This window comes from Quercus suber, unplaced genomic scaffold, assembly GCF_002906115.3.
Source record: "Quercus suber isolate HL8 unplaced genomic scaffold, Cork oak 2.0 scaffold_101, whole genome shotgun sequence".
Classification (NCBI taxonomy): Eukaryota; Viridiplantae; Streptophyta; class Magnoliopsida; order Fagales; family Fagaceae; genus Quercus; species Quercus suber.
Genome location: NW_027069566.1, coordinates 618,689 through 641,409, shown reverse-complemented (window position 1 = coordinate 641,409; position 22,721 = coordinate 618,689). Strand labels below are relative to the sequence as shown.

The window sequence follows — 22,721 nt, the reverse complement described above, 5'->3', positions numbered from 1 at the left end:
ATATAACTTACCACTTAGAAAATTGTAAAATAAAATAAAATAAAATAAAAATTGTGAACAAAATTGTATCCCTCCCTTTATTCACAAAATCTTTTCTGCTTAAGTCAAGTTGCTTAGTTTCTCAAAGGAAAAATAAAATATATATATAATAAATAAAGAGAGGTAATTATCCTATATTTGTTTAATAGAGTGTATTGTGTAGTACTTTCCACTATAAGTTTAGCTTTTGAGTGAAGTTTATGATATGCCTTTGTGTTAAAACATTATCCCCTCTTTGGTGTGTATTTCTTTCTTAAAAAGTACTCTCTCTCCTTTTCTAGTAAGTTGATAGTTAGAAGGGTGGATTTGAAAAGGTACTCATATAAAAAATAATATAAAAGATCAAGATTCCCAAGTTTCATGCAAAACATTAAAATTTTAACACAGTTAATAATTCATTTTGAATAAATTTAACATTGGGTACATTCAGAATAACATTTCCAAGATCATTTAGTTGCTTCCTCTCCTTTAAGGATGCACAGAAACGGGGATTTCTCCTTGAGAGGATAAAAACCTTTTTTAATCATTGTAGAATAAATTAAAAAAATCAAAATCAAAAGCAAGTTGATACATAAAATTCAAACTAATATAGTATAAATATTAACCAAATATAAATAATAAAAAGAACAAAATAATTGTTCTTAATACATTTCTATTCATGTATCAAAATAGGACTTGACTTTTTTATTAAATCCTTAAAACTATCTATGATTGATTTGCATTAAAATTCACTGGCAACTTCCCTTTCAATATATATATATATATATTCATTAAAAAAAAATTTGACAATATTTTTTATTTTGTTGAAAACTTATTTTGACAATATTTATGGTTAGAAAATCTATAAACCAATAAATGTTATATATCTCTCTAAGAAAATAAAAATAAAAATTACATATATTATGTTAGGTTCTAAAAGTTTAGAACAATTGGCAAAACCGTGAACACAAACTTGTCTAATAGATCTTAGAGTCTATAGAGTTTATTAGACAATACTCAAGTAATGCAAGTCAGAATACAAGAAAAAGGAAGTTGCAGGTTCAAGAATTCGAAAGATACCAAGTTCGACTGATCAAGACACGGGTTCTACAGAATTTTAATTAAGCTCAACAGCCCATTGGCCCATCAAGTGATTAGGGTTTCAAATCTATTTCACATAGTATTTTTAAGGAAACCCTAAGGTGTTGTGCCTTCTCCTTTCAAAGTCACTACCAGATATCATTCTTATACCATTAGAACCGGTAGATTTAAAGTTGCTGTCACAAGATCAACAACTACTGATAATCTAAAATCTTTGAGTGAGATTTCAAAGTCACAAACGTGGGTGTTTGTGAGCAACATATTCAAGATAAAAGAATCCGTGGATTCGGAACTGCACGTTGTCGTGTGAGTAAGTTCTACATAAGGTAGCTTTAGATTTTAGGGAGAAAATTTATTGTAAACTTCCATTCTATCATAGTAGATTTGTTTGTCTTGAGGATAAATCAGGTTAAATCCTTCCCATGTTTTTTACCTTGAAACTAACAGTTTCATTAGTTTTCCTAGGGTGTCCACGGGTCGGGTTTGTGCCCAACCTGGACTCGACCCAACCTTCTCGGGTGGGGAAAATTTCAACACGCAACAGACCCGTGGGAAGTTTCAGATCAACCAGGTCGGGTCGTATCAAGTTTTGGGTAATAATCGATTGGTTTCAGGTTTGTGATTTCGCCAGATTTTGGCCGAAATCTGGCTAGATCTCGTCAGATCTGGCCGGATCTAACGAGATTTGGTTGATATTCCTTTGTATCTATGGAAATTTAGCCGAAATCTAACGAGATTTGGCCGAGTTAGAGTCGAGCTTACTGGAGTTTGGTCGAGTTTGAGTAGATTTGGGCTAGATTCATAGGATTTAAGCATATCTAAGTGAGGATTTGAGAGAATCTGAGTAAAGGAACGCCAAATGTGGTCGGATCAGAGTTGAGAAACCCAAACGTTGTTGGAAATCGACCTTCTTTTGAGGTTTTGTTGGGCGGGTCGGGTAGATCGGGTTTTTGAGGACGAAACCGCCACTTTACCTGCTGGGGTCGGGTTCTGAAGATTGGGACCCATCACTGACCCGTCAGAGGTGTCGGTCCGGCTGTGACAGGTCAGTTTCGGTCGGGTTGATCGGTTCCAACGGGTCTTCAGGTACTCTGGACACCCCTAGGTTTTCCTGGGTAATCATATCGTTGTCTTATTTATTTTTCCACACTGGATGATATGATATTTTGCTATTTAACCTAGATCTCATAATTAATCTAAGTAAACACTTGGCTAATTCATTAAGATAGTTAGCATACTTGTGAGATTTTAATGATGAATTTTAAGGTTCGTTTGGTTGGAGGGTAGAAAAGTGGGAGGATGGAAAAGTGGGAGGTTAGAAAAGATTTTAATTTCTTTCATTTTGTTTGGTTGGGAATGGAAAACTGGAAGAATGGAAAAAGTAAATTTGTATAAATTTACTCACACACCCTTGTTAAAAAATGGTGGCCAATTAAAACAAAAAAGTGACAAACAACCAAAAAAAAAAAAAAAAAAAAACAATCACCCAATTTATTTTAAAAAAATCATGTCTAGTTAAACAAAAAAAAAGAAACAAAACAAAACAAAACAACTATCACACCCACAACCTAGGGGAAAAAAAAGGCAATGTCCAGGAAATAAAAGGAAAAAAAAAGAAAAAAAAGGAAAAAAAAGGAAAAAAAAAAAAAGAAAAGGAAAGGAACTGGACATAAGCATTTTTGTCTATTAAGCAGCTCCATTTTCTCTCTGCAATTTTCTCTTCATTTTGGGGAGAAAACTTTTTGGTGGGCCCGAGGAGAAAACACCCAGGTCGTACCATTTATTTTCCTTCCTCTCCACCCAACCAAACACACTTAAAAAAGTTTTCCTTCCCATTTTCTATCTAAAGTTTTCCATCCATCCTATTTCACCTCCAAACAAACACACCCTTAAGATGAGACAGTGTTTGTGGGGAAGATAGGATGATGATCCTTCTTTCTCACTGTGTATCTCATGGTTGTGTCACTTGCACTAGCTATGCTCACGATACTTGTGTGTGGGGTATGAGTGTATGAGAGAGTGTGGAATCATCAACAATTATTGGGATTTCTAAAAATGTGATTGGTTATGTGAATTTTTTAAAACTATGATGGTTTTTTTATTACTATAAATGTAGTTCTTCTAAGATTAAATTAAATAAAATCATGTCTTGAACCATAAAAAAGTTTTAGGGGTTTAGTTACGCGTTAAGAGTATTCGCATTAGCTTGTGCAAAAATTTCAATTTATTTTGGCATAAGAACTTGCTTTTTCTATTTTACATACTTACTTTTCAAAACACCTCACATTAGATTGTCTATTTTAAATTACATTTTATTAAAATATCAATTTTCCTTAACATTTTTTAATTGTTTCTCTTTATTCACACACAACAACCACTATCCACTCTATTCCTTCATTTTCGAGATACATAAAGAAATAATAAGCAACTAAATGTAAAATGAATAGTGTTAGTGTAAATTTACACAGTTACTTGATGATGCCAAAAATCGTCAGTAAGTCACACAGTCCTCATGTACTCAAGACAACACCTACGAAACAAAAACAAATAAGACCTTAGGAGAGTACCGGTGTAGTACCGGCCAAAGACCCTCCGAAAGTTAAGTCAAAGAACTTTTACAACTCTAGAGTGCCAGAGCTAGGGGAATTATGCGTACCTTGATTTATGAGGGTTTTGGGATTTTTATAGTAGCATGGGGTAGACATTCGTTCCTTGGCATAGAAGGCCTTTCCTTGTAGGGAATATCTTCATTAATATGCGTATGTTGTGGGATCCTTTCCTTGTAGGAATCTCTTGATTAGAGTTAAATGTGGGGCACAAAATATTTCCTTATACGCTCATGCGTGGAGGCCAAGTAAGGCCATGTTAGCCTCGTTAAAGGTTCGCTTACCCTCTTTAGCTTCCCTCCGTCAACTTCTTATCCTGTTTATATATTCTAGTCATTTCGTTCAAGTGTTTGTTGACCTCAACGTGCAGCCGTCATTGAGGTGGAACCGTCGACTTTATCCTATCGTTGTTAGGCTATGAACGCTCAAGTGAGGATGACGAGTTCATTAGGACCGTTGCCTTTGCCTAATATGGATGAGTTTATTAATACCACAAAATTACCCTTATCAGCTACCTCCTACTCCATAATCCCGTCGGCTTCAACCAACGGGTTATGGAGTCCAATTTGTAGCTCTTTTTATTTATTTATTATTTTTCATTTATCTGAAAAAGAGAGGGCAATTATGGGTGATTCCTTGAGCAGCCTTTATTAAATGTTTGAACACTTGGCTCAAGCGGGTTGGCCCCGTTTCTAGACAAGGGTGTCACTTCATCTTCCGTGCATTTTTTACCCTATGTATATCTCACTTCCTTCCTCATTTTTTCCTATTTCATCATTGTTGATCTTCAAAGAGAGAGCTCATCATTTCTAGAACTTCACTCACGTCATCTTGCTGACTCTGTTGCCTTTGTTGTCATTATTTTACTGAGACCGTCACCTCTCAAGGAACCGTCTACTAACTTGGTAAGTCACCTTTTCTTTTATTTCATCCTGTCTTTGATCTTTGTTTTTCTAGTTGATTGTTTAACTCTTTTAGAGATGTCGTCAACTTAAGTTCTTAGAATACCTCCGTCGCTTGTAGGTAAATAGATGTCTAGAGAAGCGATAAGTGAGCAGTCGCCAATCCGTGAGGGAGCAGGCTATGACAAGGTCTTCCAGATTGGTCATGAGCACGATGAGGGCCTTTCCTGGTCATTAGAAAGGAAAAAGTCAGCTTATTCTCTTGACGAGGAAGTGGAAAGTTGTGATAGAGAGGAAGGTGAGGAAGAGGAGATAGATGTGGGTGATGATGAAGGTGATGAGGGAGGAGAGGAGGGAGAGGATGACAGGGACGAGGGTGAAGTTAACGAGAGAACCCTTGAAGGTGGAAGTTCAGGAAGCCTTGGGGATGGGCATACCTATCCATTTATCCTCCCCAAAATGTGGACCGTCAAGGACTTCTTGCCGACGATGACATTTTTAAGAATCTGAGGGATCCTTACCAAATTCCTAACCATATCTCAATCCATCTCCCTGGAAAATTTAAGAAGTGCTACTCAGGGAAGATTGCGGACGATGGCATGTATAACGCCATGTTTGCAGCAGGACTAAGGTTGCCACTGATGGCATTGCACCATTAGTTGGCTAATTTTCTTGGGCTGTCTATCAGCTAGATTGCTCCAAACGCTTGGAAGATCTTCATAGGAACTGAGATTTTGTGGGGTCATCTGAATGGTGGAAACCGTCAGCTTTCGTTAGACGAGTTCTTTTATTGTTATAGACCCCAACATATCGTCTCGTCCTAAGGAATATACCATTTTGCTATATGGAAGAAAGGGCTAAGGCTCATGTCAGATATGCCCGATTCTAATAGGAATTGGAAAGGTAGATACTTCTTTGTTTAGGGGACAGATTGGGCATACCGTCCAAAGGAGTGGGCTACAATGCCCTATGGTTTCGACAATACTTGAGGTATTGTTAAAGATTCAGGTCTAGCACCGTCTTTTTTTGCTTTAACTTTTTCCATTTATTTGTTAACAGTTTTAATGTCGTTGTTTTCCTTTTTCAACTAGTGTTCTTCCGAACATAATTGACGAGCAAGAGGCTTTCATTCATCGGGTTCTTAAAATCCCATTTGAGCAACGGAAGTGTAGGGATTTGATCACCCTTGATATGTTGCACGTATATTGTTATGGTCTAGAACCGACGCCTGTAGCACATAGATTAAATACTTTTTCCTGTCAGCATAAGTTATTACTTATTTCTTTCTGTTGCTTTTCTTTTTGTCGTCTCTAGGTCTAGCACTCGTCACTTGTCCTTTACAAAAATGGAGGCGGTTAGACGGAGGGCACAAGTGAGGGTAGCTGTGGAGCACAGAAAGGAAGAAGAAAATAAGGCGAAGAGGAAGGAAGGGGCGTCCTCATCAGACCCTAAGGTTGTCGGAAAAGGGGCGCCCAAAAGGAAGGCTGACAGGAAGGACGACCGTCCTCCCAAGAAAGTATCTGTCACCCCCGGGGATAAACTCCCTAAGAAATCGTCGCCTCCCAAGCCAAGCCATAGAGCAGGCAAAGGATTAATGATGATGTCAAGCCCCGTCACTCAGGGATCTGTCTGTCGTCTTCTTACTCATAAGGAATACACCATTGAGGTGATTGAGTCAATCATCAAGGACATGAACGTGGATCCTTGCACTAAGCAGATGATGGAGGAGTTAGGGGCGTTAGGCCTTTTTGAACTCACACAAGTACATCTCTTCTTTTCTTTCTTTGTTATTTATTTACTGCTCAATAGTTGACAGTTGCTCTGTTTGTAGGCGCTGATCCGTATGAAGGCGCTCCAGGATAGGAGCATTGCCCAGGAAGGGGTGATTGCCCATCTACGCAAGCATAATGAGACCCTGACCGATGAGTAGGAGCAGTACAAGGAAGCCCTGTGTACTCTCAGTAAGGAGGTGAAGGAGTTGACGGAGAAGTTGAAGGAGGCGGGTGCTTAGAGGGAAAATGAGCAACAAGCCAAGGAGGCAATTAAGAAGGAACTAACGGCTCTTCTTGGTCTAGTTGAGACAGCAAGGGTTGATGTCGTCACTAAATTCAAGGCTTCACAATCTTTCATTGATGCCTGCGCCGTCTACTATAGTAACGAGTTTGAGGACTGCCTAAAGTAGGTCAAGTCCGTCTACCCATACTTGGATTTATCCAAGGTCTCCGTGGATGACCCGCTGCCATCAACCCTTGCTGATGACACCATCTATGAGGATAACGACGACTCTACTAAGTCTGAATATGACCCAAAGAATGACGGTGTTGTTCTCGCTCAACTTGTAGTAGAGAAGGCCATCACTCCTTAGATCCCGTCAACTGAGGCTCCAGATGTTGAAAATCCTTCCACTCAGGATGCTCAAGATCCTTCTTCAAAAGATAATGAGAACCCTCCAGGTTGGGGTGTCGGGATCCCTTTAGCTTAGCTTTTTGTTTGTAATGACAGTTCTTGTTATGTATTTTGTCTAATTTTCAAACAATGCTTAGTGTCCTTCTGTTTTTTGGGCATTGTTTGTAAAATTTTTACTTTATTTATGGCATATTTTTATTATTTTGCACCCGTTGCTTTTGAGCAGTTGTTTGATTTTTATGCGCATGTCCCTCCATTCTCATGCTTGTATTAGGATGTGCTCGTCCATTAATGAACTTTATAACTAACTAGGAGGAATCCGTCAGCATGTAGATTCTGTAATAACCCCGTCCACTTATAGGCATTGTAACAAATCTTGTCAGCTTGTGGACCTAAATAAATTTAAGGCCTCCTAGTGGGTTGAGCTCGTCCACTTGTGGACTTTAAAAATAAACTCGTCCTCTTAAGACCTTAATCATGCACACGTCCATTTAGTAATGACTTAGTAATGAACTCGTCCACTTAAGGACTTAGTAATGAGCTCATCCACTTAAGGACGAGGTGATGAGCTCATCCACTTAAGGACTTAATGATGAGTTCATCCACTTAAGGACTAGGTAATGAGCTTGTCCACTTAAGAACTTGGCAATGAGCACGTCCCCTTAAGGACTTAATAATGAACTCGTCCACTTTAAGGACTTAGAAATGAGCTTATCCATGTGCGGACTAGGTAATGAGCTTACCCACTTGGCAATGAGCACATCCCCTTAAGGACAAAATAATGAACTCGTCACTTTAAGGACTTAGAAATGAATTCGTCTACTTGTGGACTTCATATTTCTAAGGCATCCTCATAGGATGAACTCGTCCACTTGTGGACTTGATAATTTTAAGGCATCCTCTCAGGATGAACTCATCCACTTATGGACTAAAACCATGAAATCGTCCATTTTGTGGACTTGGTGATGAAAGTAGTTTTGTAGAGACAGATAAATACACAGGTTATATATGAAAAACTCTTCTTATTGTGATAAATGCGTGCATAATTTTTTTTTTTCTTAAATTGTTCTTTTCAAAAAAGATAAAGGCCATTTGGGCTTAGAAAGTACTGTAGGCAAAAATTAACTAAGGAAATAAACTAGAAAATGAGGAGTGTTGCTCTTCATGCTGCCATCTACTAGTAGTATCTCTTGAGATGCTTGGTGTTCCACAGATAGTGTAACTTCTGTTCGTCTAGCGTCTCTAGATGGTAGGTGTCTTTCCTCTGCCATAAATTGATTTTGTAGGGTCCTTTTTAGTTAGGACCGAGCTTCCTTGGGTGGGGTCTCTAGTGGCGCCCATTACCTTCTTTAAGATGAGATCTCCAACCTTGAAGTCTCTGTGCTTGACTTTGGAGTTGTAATGCTTGGCCATGAGGTCCTAGTATCGTGCGAGTCTTTGTTCAGCTATCATCCTGACTTCATCCACTAGATCGAGCTATAGACGCATGGCCTCATTGTTCTTCCTTTCGTCATAATTGTCCACCCTATAACTTGTGAGTCCGACCTTAGCCGGGATTACTTCCTCGCTCTCATAAGCTAGTCGAAACGGTGTCTTTCCTATGGGTGTTCTGGTTGTCGTCCTATATGCCCATAGTATGCTTGGCAGCTCTTCTGGCCATATACCCTTTACCTCATCGAGCTGAGTCTTGATGATTTTAAGCAAGGATCAGTTCGTGACCTCGACTTGCCCGTTGGCTTAAGGGTGGGCTGGGGAGAAGTAGTAGTTCTTGATTCCCAACTATGAGCAAAAATCCTTAAAGGAGTCGTTGTCAAATTGTTTCTTGTTATCTGAGACCAAGACTCTAAGGATCCCATACTTGTAGACGATGTTTTTCTAGATAAAGTTTATCATGTTCTTTTCTGTTATAGTGGCCAAGGTTTTAGCTTCTACCCATTTGGTAAAATAGTCTATGCTGACTATAAAGAACTTCAGCTGCCACATTGCTATTGGGAATGGACCCATGATGTCGAGTCTCTATTAAGCGAATGGCCATAAGGCTGTCATTGAGGTCAGTTCTTTCGTCGGCTGTCTAATGACGTTGCTGAACCTTTGACATTTATCACAAGCTTTGACATAAGTCTGGGCATCCTTCTGCATAGTAGGCCAGTAGTATTTATCTCGAATAAGTTTATGTACCAATGACCGCGACCTTGAGTGGTTCCCGCAGATCCCTTCGTGAACTTCTCTCATGACATAGTCTGCTTCTTTGGAGCTTAAACACCTTAGGTATGGGCAGAGAACCCTCTGTTGTACAAGACGTCCTTTATTAAAACAAACTGTGTTGCTTGGACCTTCAGCTTCCTTGCGGCTACCTTACCATCTGGTAATGTGCTGTTTTTTAATTAGGAGACTAATGGTGTGGTCCAGTTGCTTTCAGAGCCAATCTCCTATACATCGACAGGATCTATTAATGGTGAACACTGAGTAAAGGAGAGTACCTTGTTGGAGATGATCATGTGTTCTGCTGATGCAGCCTTGGCAAGATGGTCAGTTTGCTAGTTCTCTCTTCTGGGGATTTGAACAATCCTGGCCTGTAGGTTGTCCACCCTTCTCTTTACTTGCTCTAAGTACTTTTTCATCCGCTCACCCTTATAGTCGTAGTCTCCATTTACTTAACTTGTAATGACTTAGGAGTCACAATGAATAACCACACTCGCAGCCCCTACTACTTTAGCGAGATTTAGTCCCGCTACTAAGGCTTCGTATTCCGCTTCATTGTTAGTCATAAGGAAGTCGAGGTGAATCATGCATTCGATCTCGTCCCTTTATGGAGAATGAAGTACAACACCCACTCTACTAGCCTGGCTGTTGGATGATCTATCCATGTGTATACTCCATTGAGGATACTCTTCTGCCCCCTAGTCTTCCATGTTAGTGAACTCCACGATGAAATTAGCTACTGCCAGCCCCTTAATGGCAGTCTGCGGGTGGTATTGTATGTTGAACTCACTCAACTTAATTGCCCATAGTGCCATTTGTCCGGCAGCTTCTGGATTGCTCATTGCTCACTGTAAAGGCTTGTCGGTTAGGACGACTACTGTATGGGCTTGAAAGTATGGCTTGAGCTTGCGGACTACTGTAATCAAAGTGAAGGCGAACTTCTCCATCAACGGATACCTTTCCTCTACACCTCGAAGTGCCCGGCTGGTGTAGTATACGAGTTTTTGCACCTTATTTTCTTCTTTGATCAAGGCCACACTGACGGCGGCTGGGGATACAGCCAAGTAGAGGAACAATTCTTCTCCTGGTTTTGAGGGAGTTAATAATGGCGGGGAAGGGAGATAGGCCTTTAAATCGTCGAATGCTTTTTGACACTCGACCATCCATTCAAAAGATTTCTTCAGAATGCCAAAGAAAGGTAGACACTTATCCGTTGCCATCGACACGAATCTATTAAGTGCGACTACCTTGCCGTTAAGGCTTTGTACTTCCTTCAAGTTCTTTGGGGGTGCCATCTCTATTATGGCCCATATCTTGTCTGAGTTAGTCTCGATACCTCTCTGGGACACCATGAACCCTAGGAACGTTTTTGTCATTATCCTAAATGCACACTTGCCCGGGTTAAGCTTCATGTTATAAGAGCGAAGGGTGTCAAACGTTTCCCTGAGATCATCCAAATGATCGTCCTTCCTTCGGCTTTTTACCAGCATGTAGTCAATGTAGACTTGGACATTTCTTCCAATCTGGTTTGCGAACATCTTGTTCATGAGCCTCTGATATGTCGCGCTCGCATTCTTGAGGCCGAATGGCATTATTTTGTAGCAGAAAGGCCTTGGCTAGTAATGAACAAAGTCTTCTCTTAATTCGCCTCGTCCATTTTGATTTGGTTATAGCCTAAAAAAGTGTCCATAAAGCTTAATAACTGGTGTTGAGCCATGGAATCTACTAGGACGTCAACCCACGGAAGGAGGTAGCTATCCTTAGGGCATGCTTTGTTCCAGTTTGTAAAGTCCACGCACATTCTCTACTTCTCGTTGGCCTTTTTGACCATCACCACATTTGCCAGCTAGTCGAGGTAGTAAACTTCCCTGATGAAGCCTGCCTTTTGTAATTTGCAAACTTCTTTTGCAATTGCCTAGTTTCGTTCTTGGGCGAACACCCACTTCTTTTAATGGACGGGTGGAAAGGAAGGCGACACGTTTAACTTGTGCACCATGACCAAAGGGTCAATTCCTGGCATGTCTTCATGGCTCCAGGCAAATACATCCTGGTTCTTTTTTAGAAAGGTCGCAATTGCTCGGCGAACCACTGGGCCGGCGAGGGTGCCAATCCTTGTTGTTTAATCTGGCTTGGAGTTGTCAAGAGGTATCTCTTTAAGTCTTTCAACTGACTTCGCCACCGTCCATGGCTCTTCTATGTTCATTGTCTACATATGATCGTCCATCTCCAACATTGATATGTAGCACTCTCATGCAATAACTTGATCTCCACATACTTCTCCTACTCCATACTCAGTGGGGAACTTGATCATCAAGTGGTAGGTCAAAGTTACAACCTTCCATGAGTTGAGAGTAGGTCGTCCGAGGATGGCATTATAGGCGGACAAGTAGTTCACAACAAGGAATGTAACATCTTTAGTGATTTGCTGAGGATAATCACCAACTGTAACAGGCAGCGTGACTACATCGAGGGGGTATACTTTAGTCCTTCCAAACCCAACGAGTTGGGTGTTGGTCGAGACCAGCCATTCTCTATTAATCCTCATTTGGTGGAACGCTGGGTAGTAGAGGATGTCAGCAGAGCTTCCATTGTTGACCAGGATTCGGTGTGTGTTGTAGTCTCCTACTCGGATGCTAATGACGAGTGCATCGTCATGTGGGTGGTGGAGACATTGAACATCTTCTTCTGAGAATTCTATGATGGGGTTGTTGATCCGTGTCATCTTTGGGATGAAGCCCGTTAGTTGGATGTTTTAAACCATCCTGAGGTAAGTCTTTCAAGCCTTTTAAATGAACCAGAGGCCGCCTGCCTCTCACAATCATTCTTATATCTCCTATAGGTGGCCTTGGATGCTCGTTCTCCCGTCGGGGAACCTCTTTTTCTTTGCTGACGAACCTTTGCAACTTTCCTTGTTTAATAAGAGCTTCTATCTACTGCTTCAAGTTGTAGCAATCGGCTGTGTCATGACCGTGGTCATGGTGGAAGCGATAGTACTTGTCTCTGGACCTCTTATTGGGATTTCCATTCAACTTACTGGGAAATGTCAGAGTTCCTTCGTCTTTGATCTGTATTAAGACTTGGTCAATTGGGGTAGTCAACGGGGTGAAGCTTGTGAACCTCCCTGTGGAGGGGTTGGAGCGCCTGTCATCTTGTCATTCTCCGGTCCTAGCCATCTTCTGCCCCTTATCCTGTCGTATGTCTTCCTGTCTTTCCTTTTTCTTGGGCTTCTCTTCTCGGGCCAGTAGTGTGTCTTCCACATTCATGTACTTCATAGCCCTGTAGAGTACATCCGACATGGTCTTTGGATCATTCTTATATAAAGAAAATAGGAACTTACCCTTTTGTAACCCATTTGTGAATGCAGCCACGAGTATTTTGTCGTCGGCTTCATCGATTGAGAGTGCCTTTTTGTTAAAGAGAGCTATGTAAGATCTCAACGTCTCATCCTCCCGTTGCTTAATGCTCATCAAGCATGTAGTGGACTTCTTTTATCTATGCCCCCCCGATAAAGTGCGAGGCAAACTGGACACTTAACTCCTTAAAGGTGCTAATGGAGTTGGGCATTAACTTGCTAAACCAAATTCTTGCAGGACCCTTCAGTGTAGTGGGGAAGGCCCTGTACATGATCTCGTCCACCACTCTTTGAAGGTGCATTAGGGTCTTGAAAGACTCTAAGTAATCTAGAGGGTCCCTAGATCCGTCATAACTCTCCACCTGGGCATACGAAATTTCGGTGGAAGGGGGAATAAAGTGGCAGACGCAGTGAATGGCGAATTAGTTCAATGGACCAAGTCATTGAGGTCGCTAGACACCCGTCCTCTAAGGGCATTCATCATAAAGTCCATTCGTTCCTTCATTATCTGCATCTCTACGACTATGTAAGGTGGAGTCGTATCTGTGACGAATGGACGGCTCGTGTCCTATCACTCTGGTCTGCTTAAGGCATGGCTACCTTCCGGCCCTTCTTGGTCCTCCTCTTGAGTGTTAAGCCCGACGTTCTTTTGGCACAGCTGTTCTTCCATATCATGGTTTTTCTTGGTGAGGCACTTCACGGCAGCCGCGAGAGTTTGAACCTACCTCTCAATGGAGGTTATGCGTGGTTCGTCTCCTTGAACATTATTGGTGGTCGCCATCGAGCGAGTAAGTACCATGCAACTCTTTGTCTGGGAAGCGATAGTATGACTTACAAGTTGCAAACAGTTTCCCACAGATGGCGCCAACTGATGATGTCAAAAATCGTTAGTAAGTCACACAGTCCTCACGTGCTCGGGACAACACCTGCAAAATAAAAACAAAGAAGACTTTAGAAGAGTACTGGTGTGATACCGGCCAAAGACCCTCTGAAGGTTAAGTCAGAGAACTTTCACAACTCTAGAGTACTAGAGCTAAGGGAATTATGCGTACCTTGCTTTGTGAGGGTTTTGAGGTTTTTATAGTAGCATGGGGTTGACATTCGTTCCTTGGCATAGAAGGCCTTTCCTTGTAGGGAAGATCTTCATTAATATACGTATCTTGCGAGATCCTTTCCTTGTAGGAATTTCTTGATTAGAATTAAATGTGGGGCACAAAATATTTCTTTATACGCTCATGTGTGGAGGCCAAGTAAGGCCATGCCAGCTTCATCAAAGGTTCGCTTACCCTCTTCAGCCTCCCTCCGTCAACTTCTTATCCCATCTATATATTCTAGTCTTCTCTTTCAAGTGTTTGTTAACCTCAAGGTGCAGCCGTCAGTTTTGAGGTGGAACCGTCGACTTTATCCTATTGTTGTTGGGCTATGAACGCGCAAGTGAGGCTGATGAGTTCATTAGGACCGTCACCTTTGCCTAATATGGACAAGTTTATTAATACCACAAAATTACCCTTATCATTACTATAGCAAACTTATAAATTTACACAATTATACATGAACTAATATAAGTAATTTTTAAGTAAAACTGCATAAAATTCTATACATTCTTTTCTATTATACACAGATTAATGTGAATGCTCTTAATGTGTTAGGTGCCTCACGACGTTCGGCCATCATCAGTACATAATTTTGATTATTCCTTGAAAATGTTTGTTACGCAATATAAATAATTGTCCAGTCTTTAGGATATTTGTCTCATAATTATTTGGTGGTGCATACAACAAATGGTTATCTCAACAGTCTTTTAGCATATTGTTTAAAAATTCATTCTTGTACTTTTGTTTTTCATTTTTTAGACCGGATTTTATTTAACATTTTCTAGTATCTGTATGGTGAATAATTTTTATATGAGAAAACATTGGGTTAAGAGCTGGCGTAAAAGGTGTGTTTTACACCAGCCAATCTTGACTTGCCTTGTCACCATTTTTTTTTTTTAAGCAGAAAAGCCTTAAGTCTCTCTTCTCTCCTCCCCTCCCCTAATCTCTCCATCTATGACCTCCATGGCCGGAGCTTTAAAGCGCAACACAAGCCACCAACACCACTGCCATGGCCAAAACTCCATGGTTCAACCAATAGCTGCCATCGCGAGCCACCACTAAACTCAACTCCCTTTCTTCTCTACCCAGAAAACCCACACCGCCAGCCACCGCCTTTGAAAAAAAAAAAACCCAGCAACCCAGCAACCACAACCCACTAGCCAATAACCCACTCAACAACTGCAACTCCAACCACCAAAATCACAACCAAATCATAAACTCAAACCCACAACTGCATCAGCCAAGAAAAGAAAAAGAAAAACACTAGCCACCATTGAAATCTAAAACCCATTGCAAACCCATTAAAATCCACATAACCACCGTGACCCACAATGCACAACTAGTGCCACAACTTCGACAAATCCATAACCACACAACCCAGCAAACCCAGAGATCTCAACCAAACAAACCCATACTGGCGGCGGCGGCAATGACAAACCCAATCTAGCCACCACTGGGGTAGCCCCATTTTCCCTCGGCTTCTCTCTCTATCTCTATTTCTCTTTATCTTTTTATTTTTCTGTTGTTATTCTTTGATTTATAGCCGAAAATTTCTCTTTTTAATGCTTGCTTGTTTATGGGTTTGGGGATTTGGTTTCTTTTGGGGGTTTAATGATTTGGAAAAAGAAGGGATTTTGATTTGGGTTTAGGGTGTAAGAAAGAAAGGATTTTTGTTTCAAGTTTTGGGTGTTCAAAAGGTTGGATTTTTGGCTTGGATGTGGCTATGCTTTTGCGTTGGGATGTTGGCGGCTATGTTTTTTTTTTTTTTTTTTTTTTTTTTTTTTTTTTTTTTTTTTTTCATCTATGTGTATTGCATCTGCATTCACAGAAAGCAGTAACGGGAGTGGTGGCTCGCAGTGGCAGCTATTGGTTGAACCATGGCAGTGGTGTTGGTGGCTTCTGTTGAGCTTTGAAGCTCCAGCCATAGAGGTCATAGATGGAGAGATCAGGGGAGGAGAGAAGAGAAGAGAGACTTAAGGCTTTTCTGTTGAAAAAAAAAAAAGGTGACGTTGCAGGTCAGGATTGGCTGGCGTAAAACACACCTTTTACGCCAGCTCCTGACCCAATGTTTTCTCTTTTTATATAGATACAATAGGATTAGAATATATAATAATTGATTCATGATTATTGTTTTTTATCGTTAAGTCAACATACTAATGAGTTTTTTTTTTTTTTTTTTGGGGTATAGGCGAGATTCATCCCTAAATTTTTTATTAAAAAATATGAAATTATACCAATTAAGATAATTGGAATACATTATATAGCATATATATTCAAGAAAATAAGATCTATTTGTTAGAAAATTAGATATTGATCGAGATGGATAGAAAAATAATTTCACTAATTTTTCTATTACCGAGAATGAGATTAAAATAATAAATCCATAATTTGGAGGAAAAGTGAAAGGCTGGTTTGAGCTAGGTTTTGTAGGATGGCCCAAAATGGTAATCGGGGTCTATGAGCCCAAACCCGCTCCAACGATGCAGCTAGTTCATGAGTTGACTCAGTTGAGTTGAGTTGAGTCACGTTATACAGGTCCGAGTTGAGTTTTTTTTTTTTGAGAATCAGGTCCGAGTTGAGTTGAGTTGATTAATTATGTTATTACAACATATGGGAATATTTGTTTTGGTTGTTAGTATAAATATTGTGATAATATGCTAATTTTTTTTTTTTTTTAAATTACTATTGTGATGTATTGGGAATATTTAGTAGTAAATATTGTGATCAATTGTTAGGTATATTTAGTAGTTTTAGGTCTTTATCATGGATATGAAATGGATTATGAGTTGATACCTAAGATAGTATTTGTAACAAAGATTTCAATGGATACCTGGTTGGTATATAATATTTTTGTTCATCATAACTTATTTGAATGGGTTTTGAAAGTCATGCCCCTAGAATGATTTGAAATTTTTAAAGAATATGAATTTGGTAATGACTATTTTTGTAAGATTACCAAAGGTGAGTATATGCAAATTTGGTTGAGGTTAGTATTGTTGGCATTTCATACGCAAAGTTTTGTGATTAATGTTGATTGGGCGTTATGAATTTGTAACTAACACAATTGCACTTAATGATCTATAGGTTGATACTGATCCTTATAACTATATACTACGGTGGACCCCTTACCAATACCAACCCTTATGACGGATCCTCATTTCAAGGTCCGGGTATGCAATGCTACTATATGATGATACGCCATAAGCTAAAGACCCTGAATGAGCTGAAAGTAAAAATTATGGAAGAGTTGCAAGTGAACTCTGCTTTGCATGACATACATATTACTTTTCGTTCTCCATATGAAGTCCTCAATCAACGCATTAATTACAAATATATGGAGATAACAGAGGACAAACATGTGAAATTCATGTTTAGTAAGATGCAGAAATGGGAACAAACAGCAGATTTTGAGTTGTACGTCACTTTGGAGCCGCGTGCGGAAGTCGGCATAGAGGAAGAAATTGTACAAACAACTACATCTCTACAAGTTGCAGTCCTAGATGATCAATGCACCACATTGGGAGGCTATACACCCCCTTTTCAAGAGATACCAGTAACAATTAAAAGCGAACTTGGAAATAGATATGAAGATCAATTTTATACACATTGAGGTGAATCCTCTACAGTTCCAGTAGTTAAAGATGAAGATGAAGACTGTTTTGGGGAAGATCCTGACGATAGAGATGAGTACGAAGAGAGGATTGATAATGGTGACTTTGACAGGGGTGTTGATGATCATGAAATTTCTCCAATTCCTGATGTTGATGATATGGCTGAATGTGATGAAGATGATGCGAACGCTAATGTCAGAGTTCAGCATGTTACAAATATGACCCCTGTTTATGAACCTCCTGCCTCATTATTTTATGAAAATACTTGGGAAAATATGGTTGATCCTGAAGTTGTTCAGCATGCATTTGGTTCTTCTTGGAATACATACATGAATTTTGCGAAAGGGTTGATTTTTGCGAATAAAGAGGCGGTGAAGCGTGCATTAACAATTTACGCCGCAAAGCATAACAGAAACATTATCACTAGTAGGTCGACCAAAAGTAGATTGTCTGTGAATTGCGTCGATGAGTCATGCATGTGGTACGTTGGGGCAGTACGTACATACCATATCTATTTATATATAAATATAAATATATCACTCTTTCAGTTATTATAAACTTTGTTTCGTTTCAATTATTATAAACCATATTATCAAACCCCTCCCCCCCTTCCCTACTTAAAAAGTAGGTTTTGCCAACACATAAGGTTTTATTAAAAGATTTGAATTCGCTCACAATCTTTAGTGTAGCAATTGGCAACAAAATATGGTGACAACCTTATCCACCAATGTAGCTTCAATTTAGACATCACACACTCTCATCACTCAAAATAAACAACAAATGCAACTCCAATTCAGCCAAAGACACAGAACACAAAGCAGTAACACCATGCTCCCATACAGTTAATGACTTACTGATAACATGTTTTGCAACTAAAATGGTCCACATAACTGAACCTAATGACAAAACTTATGAAACCCATAATTCTCCTACACTTCACATTTTCCTCACACTTTCTCACTAACCAAACAGAAACTAAAACAAAAATTGAAACTGACCCATTAAAGAAAATCAAACAAAAAAAAGGATAGAAACTGACCCATTAAAAGTTATTTTCAATTCTTAACCACTCAAAGCAAGAAATAATTATTGATGAGCTACTTTGCCCATGAATATGGTGCTACGGAAATCCTTTCAGTAAGAAGAATGGCATATGAGGCAATTAAAGATTTAAAATGTACAAGCAACATCTTGAGCATACTATGATCACAATTGACAGATTAAGAAAAATGTATTAATAAATCCAAGGAGATCATGAAGAACATTTTTAATACAATTGTGAAAACATGAAGTTAAACAGAACATTATCAAGAAAAAAACATGAAATTCACAGTCCCATTTACTTTCAACCACTTAATAAATAAAGGTGCTAAAAGTTGATAATCAACACAAACAACTTGGTTTTTTCATAGTTGAGTATACATGCATATTGACAGCAAGCACGACCTTGATAGGCTATCTATCATAAATACAAATCAACTCAATTAAGGTGAATTAGCAATATATGAAGAACAAAATGGAAAATCATAAAAAATAAGCATGAAAATAAAATGCACCTTGCCTTTGTTCCTATTAAACAAAAAAAAAAAAAAAAAAAAAAAAAAAAACTGATCTCAGTTTTTACAATAGAGGAAAAGAAAATGCACAAACAAACTGGTCTGGTGTTACAATCAATGCATGCATTACCAATAACCCCAGAAAAAAGAGAGTCCTTACTTTTTGTGAGGTAATCAGAGCGACGGAGCGAGAGGGACACCGACGGCGACGGAGCGAGATGACTGAGAGAGAGACCGAGAGTGTGAGAGAGAGTGAGAGTGTGAGAGAGACCAAGAGTGTGAGAGAGAGTGAGAGAGACTGAGAGTGAGTGTGAGAGAGACTGAGTGTTTTGAGTTTTTTTGTTTTTGAACTTTAGTTTTTCTTGTAGCGCGCGATGATGGACACGTGGAACTGAAAAACGATTTGGGCTTATAAAAAACGACTCCAGTGGAGTCGTTTTATTTGCGAAGAAAACGACTTCACTGGAGTCATTTTCTTCGCTTATAAGACAACTTTTCTGAAGTGGATTTATGGTCTACGTGGCCAACCTTTCAGCCACCTCATTTGCGGTTAAAAAGGAAACTTGAGTTCACTGTTCTCGATTTTATAAGCCAGAAATCGACTCCTCTGAAGTCGAATTGTTAGAAATGCAATGAATTTTTTTTTAAATAACAACAAATATTAAAAAATTTAGTTAAGTGTCACGTTTCAAAAGAATGTAGAAAACTAACATCTCGAGTGTCTAAAACTCGAGTTCCAAGATAAAAATCGAGTTTTTAAGTCTCGATTTGTAAGCGGATAAGTGTGATGTGGAAAAAAATCCACGTGGAAATCGAGTTTTAAAGACTCGAGTTACATAAACGCCGCTATAGAGCTTAAAAACGTCACTATAGGGCTTAAAAACGCCACTATAGGGCTCCCTGAACCTGGTATTGAACACTAATAAAAAAAATTTGCAGGAAAACGCCGCTATAAGGCTTTAAAACATCACCAAAGGACTCAAAAACGCCACTATAGGGGTGATCAAAATAAATTTTTTTTTGCATGGAACTCGATTTTCAAAAACTCGAGATCCATGTGGCATTTTCAGTCCAACAACACTCGCGAAGCGAGTCTTTAAGACTCGAGTTTTAAAATGGATCTCAAGTTTCTAAAACTCGAGATGCTATTTTTCTTAGTTCTTCAGAACTTTGCCTAACTTACTATATACTTGGCCTTTACGTTGTTAGTCTGCCTATTCCCCCAAATGCAATTTGTTTAAAACGTTGCCTAACTAATAATATTGTTTGGATTTTGTAGTTATTTTCTAAAAAAATCCCAAATCCTTTGAAAATCCTCAGAAACCTGGCTTGTCTGTCATTGTTCTGCTTCCAATTCCAAAACCAAAGCCCCAAAGCAAAACCATTTCTTCTTCTTCTTCTTCTTCAACTATTATAGGGTTTGTCTGTCATTGTCTGTTTCCTTCTCTTCCCTTCAGCTCTTCCATCAAAAACCTCTCTTTTCTGTAAGTACTCTCTCTCTCTCTCTCTCTCTCTCTCTCTCTCTCTGTATGTCTTTCTCTTTGTATTATTTTGTGTTTGAAGTAATGGGTTATTGTTGCAGAGCCTTTATTGGAACCAAAGGGCAACTGGGTTGTGGAGAAGTACAGATTTTGTGAGGAGTATTGCTGTTAAGGCAGGCCTAAAGAGGGTATCTTTTGATAAAGAATGCAGGGAGGCCTTGCAAGATGGGATTGATAAGCTGGCTGATGCTGTTTCTCTCACCTTAGGACCTAGAGGTATCTGGGTATTCTTCATTTCTGTTTGTTTTGATAGCTTTTTTAGGTTGCTACCATTATATACTGTCTCTTACTCTCTTTATACTTTAGTTATTGAGAACAAGAGGGATTATTTCATTTTCTATCTATGCTTATATTGGTGAAGGGATCAATGATAAGCCTACGGGTTAAAAAATATCTTGTTGGTGATTCTTGCTATATCATTTGCAATGCATTCAGGAGTTTCAATTGGATGATTGTTATTTGGTAATAGTTTGCCAAGTTTAATTTTTTTTTTTTGTTTATGTAGTGGTAATAGTAATGAGAAATGCGCTGGAGGCTACGCATTAAATTAATTTCATCTATTTCAGTGAAATGAGCCACCTAGAGATTTGACTTTGTCTTATCAAGTTGTGAAATTTTTCAGTGCATGCTGTAGTTGAGCCACCCAACAAAATTAGGCTAATGGAAGATTGCAGTGCCACTTGCAAGACTTCAATTTGCAAGTTCACTGCAAATTTTATTTATTTCACATTTGCATGAGATTGTGGTTTAGCTTGCACTTCTAATGTGTAAATTCAATTTAGTCCGAGAAGTTGTATTAAATTTTATTTATATTATCATTTTAATTTTTCTCTTCCCCTTTCGTTTCCCCTAGGGAGGACCTGGGGGGGTGGGGGGTGGGCGAGGGGTGGTAAAGATGTGAGTTGTTCTACTTATCAAAAAAAAAAAAAAAACAGGTGTGAGTTGTTCTAATAAGACTATATGGAGTTTTAGAAAAATTCTATACCATTTGGGAAGAGTTCAGAATAGCAATGCTGCTTGAATTTATGTGTGTTTTCTATTTTCTATCATGAAAATTTTCTTCACGAACTTTTTGAATCTAGGACGAAATTGTATCATGAGATTCATTCTCACTGAATGACAGAGTATTTATTGGAGTAGGTGAATTTGAAATATTGAGAATTGTTGCATGTTTTTTTTGTGGTTTTTTTTTTTTTTTTTGGGGGGGGGGGGGGTTGCCATCCCTGTGAAGGTTAGGAAGCAAAATGAAACAGGTTCATCCTGGTTTTTGCACATTGCAGCTGAATATTAACGAGATCAAGTACATATACTTGAACTGTAGCTGTTATGGGACTTGCAACTTGCAAATTGGGGTTTGTCAATGTCAAGAATTAAGGATGCTTTTCAAAAGCTTGAGGAAGTGTGGGAAAAGCAAGCTACGGCAGGTAGGTTGCGCCGCAATACCTCGTCATCTAAAAAAGGTATGAGGGAATTGAGGAATTTAGTTTCTTCCGTCAACTATGAGAGGCAATCTGGGCGACAAACCAGAGGGATTGAGTATTCCTGTGGGGTGGGTTCAGTTAGTTATCCATGAATTTGAAACTCTTATCTTGGAATGTGAGAGGATTAAACAATCCTCATAAGAGAGATACGGTGAAGAATTTACTCAAGGAGTGGAAGTGTGATGTGGTGTGTCTCCAAGAAACTAAAATGGATTCTGTCAATCCTGTTGTTGTGAAGAGTCTTTGGAGCAGTCCTTTTGTTGATTGGGTAGCTTTGGATGCCATTCATACAGCCGGAGGGATTATTTTGGCTTGGGACACGAGGGTATTTAAAAAAATGGATGTATTGGTTGGATGCTTTTCTGTTTCTATTTTGTTTCAGGATGTGGTAGACGGTTTTGCTTGGATATGTACAGGGGTGTATGGCCTGAATGTTGATGGTCTTAGGGATGCACTGTGGACTGAACTTGATAGTGTGAGAGGGAGGTGGAATGCAGCTTGGTGTGTTTTCGGTGATTTTAATATCATCAGATACCCAGCAGAGCGTCTTGGTTGCACTTCTTTTAGTCCAGCAATGTTCAAATTCTCGGACTTTATTGAGAAGAATTTTTTGGTTGATATACCTTTGGTGGGGGGCGAGTTTACATGGTTCCGTGACTCAGAGAACCCTTCTATGTCTAGAATTGATAGAGTGCTGGTATCCGCTGATTGGGAGGATCACTTTTTGGATGTGATTCAAAGGCCTCTTCCTCGAGTGATTTCAGACCATTGTCCTATTCTAGTGGAGGCAGGTGGAATGTCGAGGGGAAAGACTTCTTTCAAATTTGAGAATATGTGGCTTAAGGGAGGGA

The 22,721-nt window shown here is 39.3% G+C and overlaps 1 long non-coding RNA gene across 1 annotated transcript; it reads left to right on the top strand.

Annotated features, from left to right (window-relative positions):
• The first annotated feature begins 20,265 nt into the window (after positions 1-20,265).
• LOC136068142 (uncharacterized) lies at positions 20,266-21,757 on the top strand. The gene is made up of 3 exons (XR_010629540.1): positions 20,266-20,332; positions 20,431-20,605; positions 21,670-21,757. It is a non-coding gene; the product is annotated as an uncharacterized LOC136068142 (long non-coding RNA).
• The last annotated feature ends 964 nt before the right edge of the window (positions 21,758-22,721 follow it).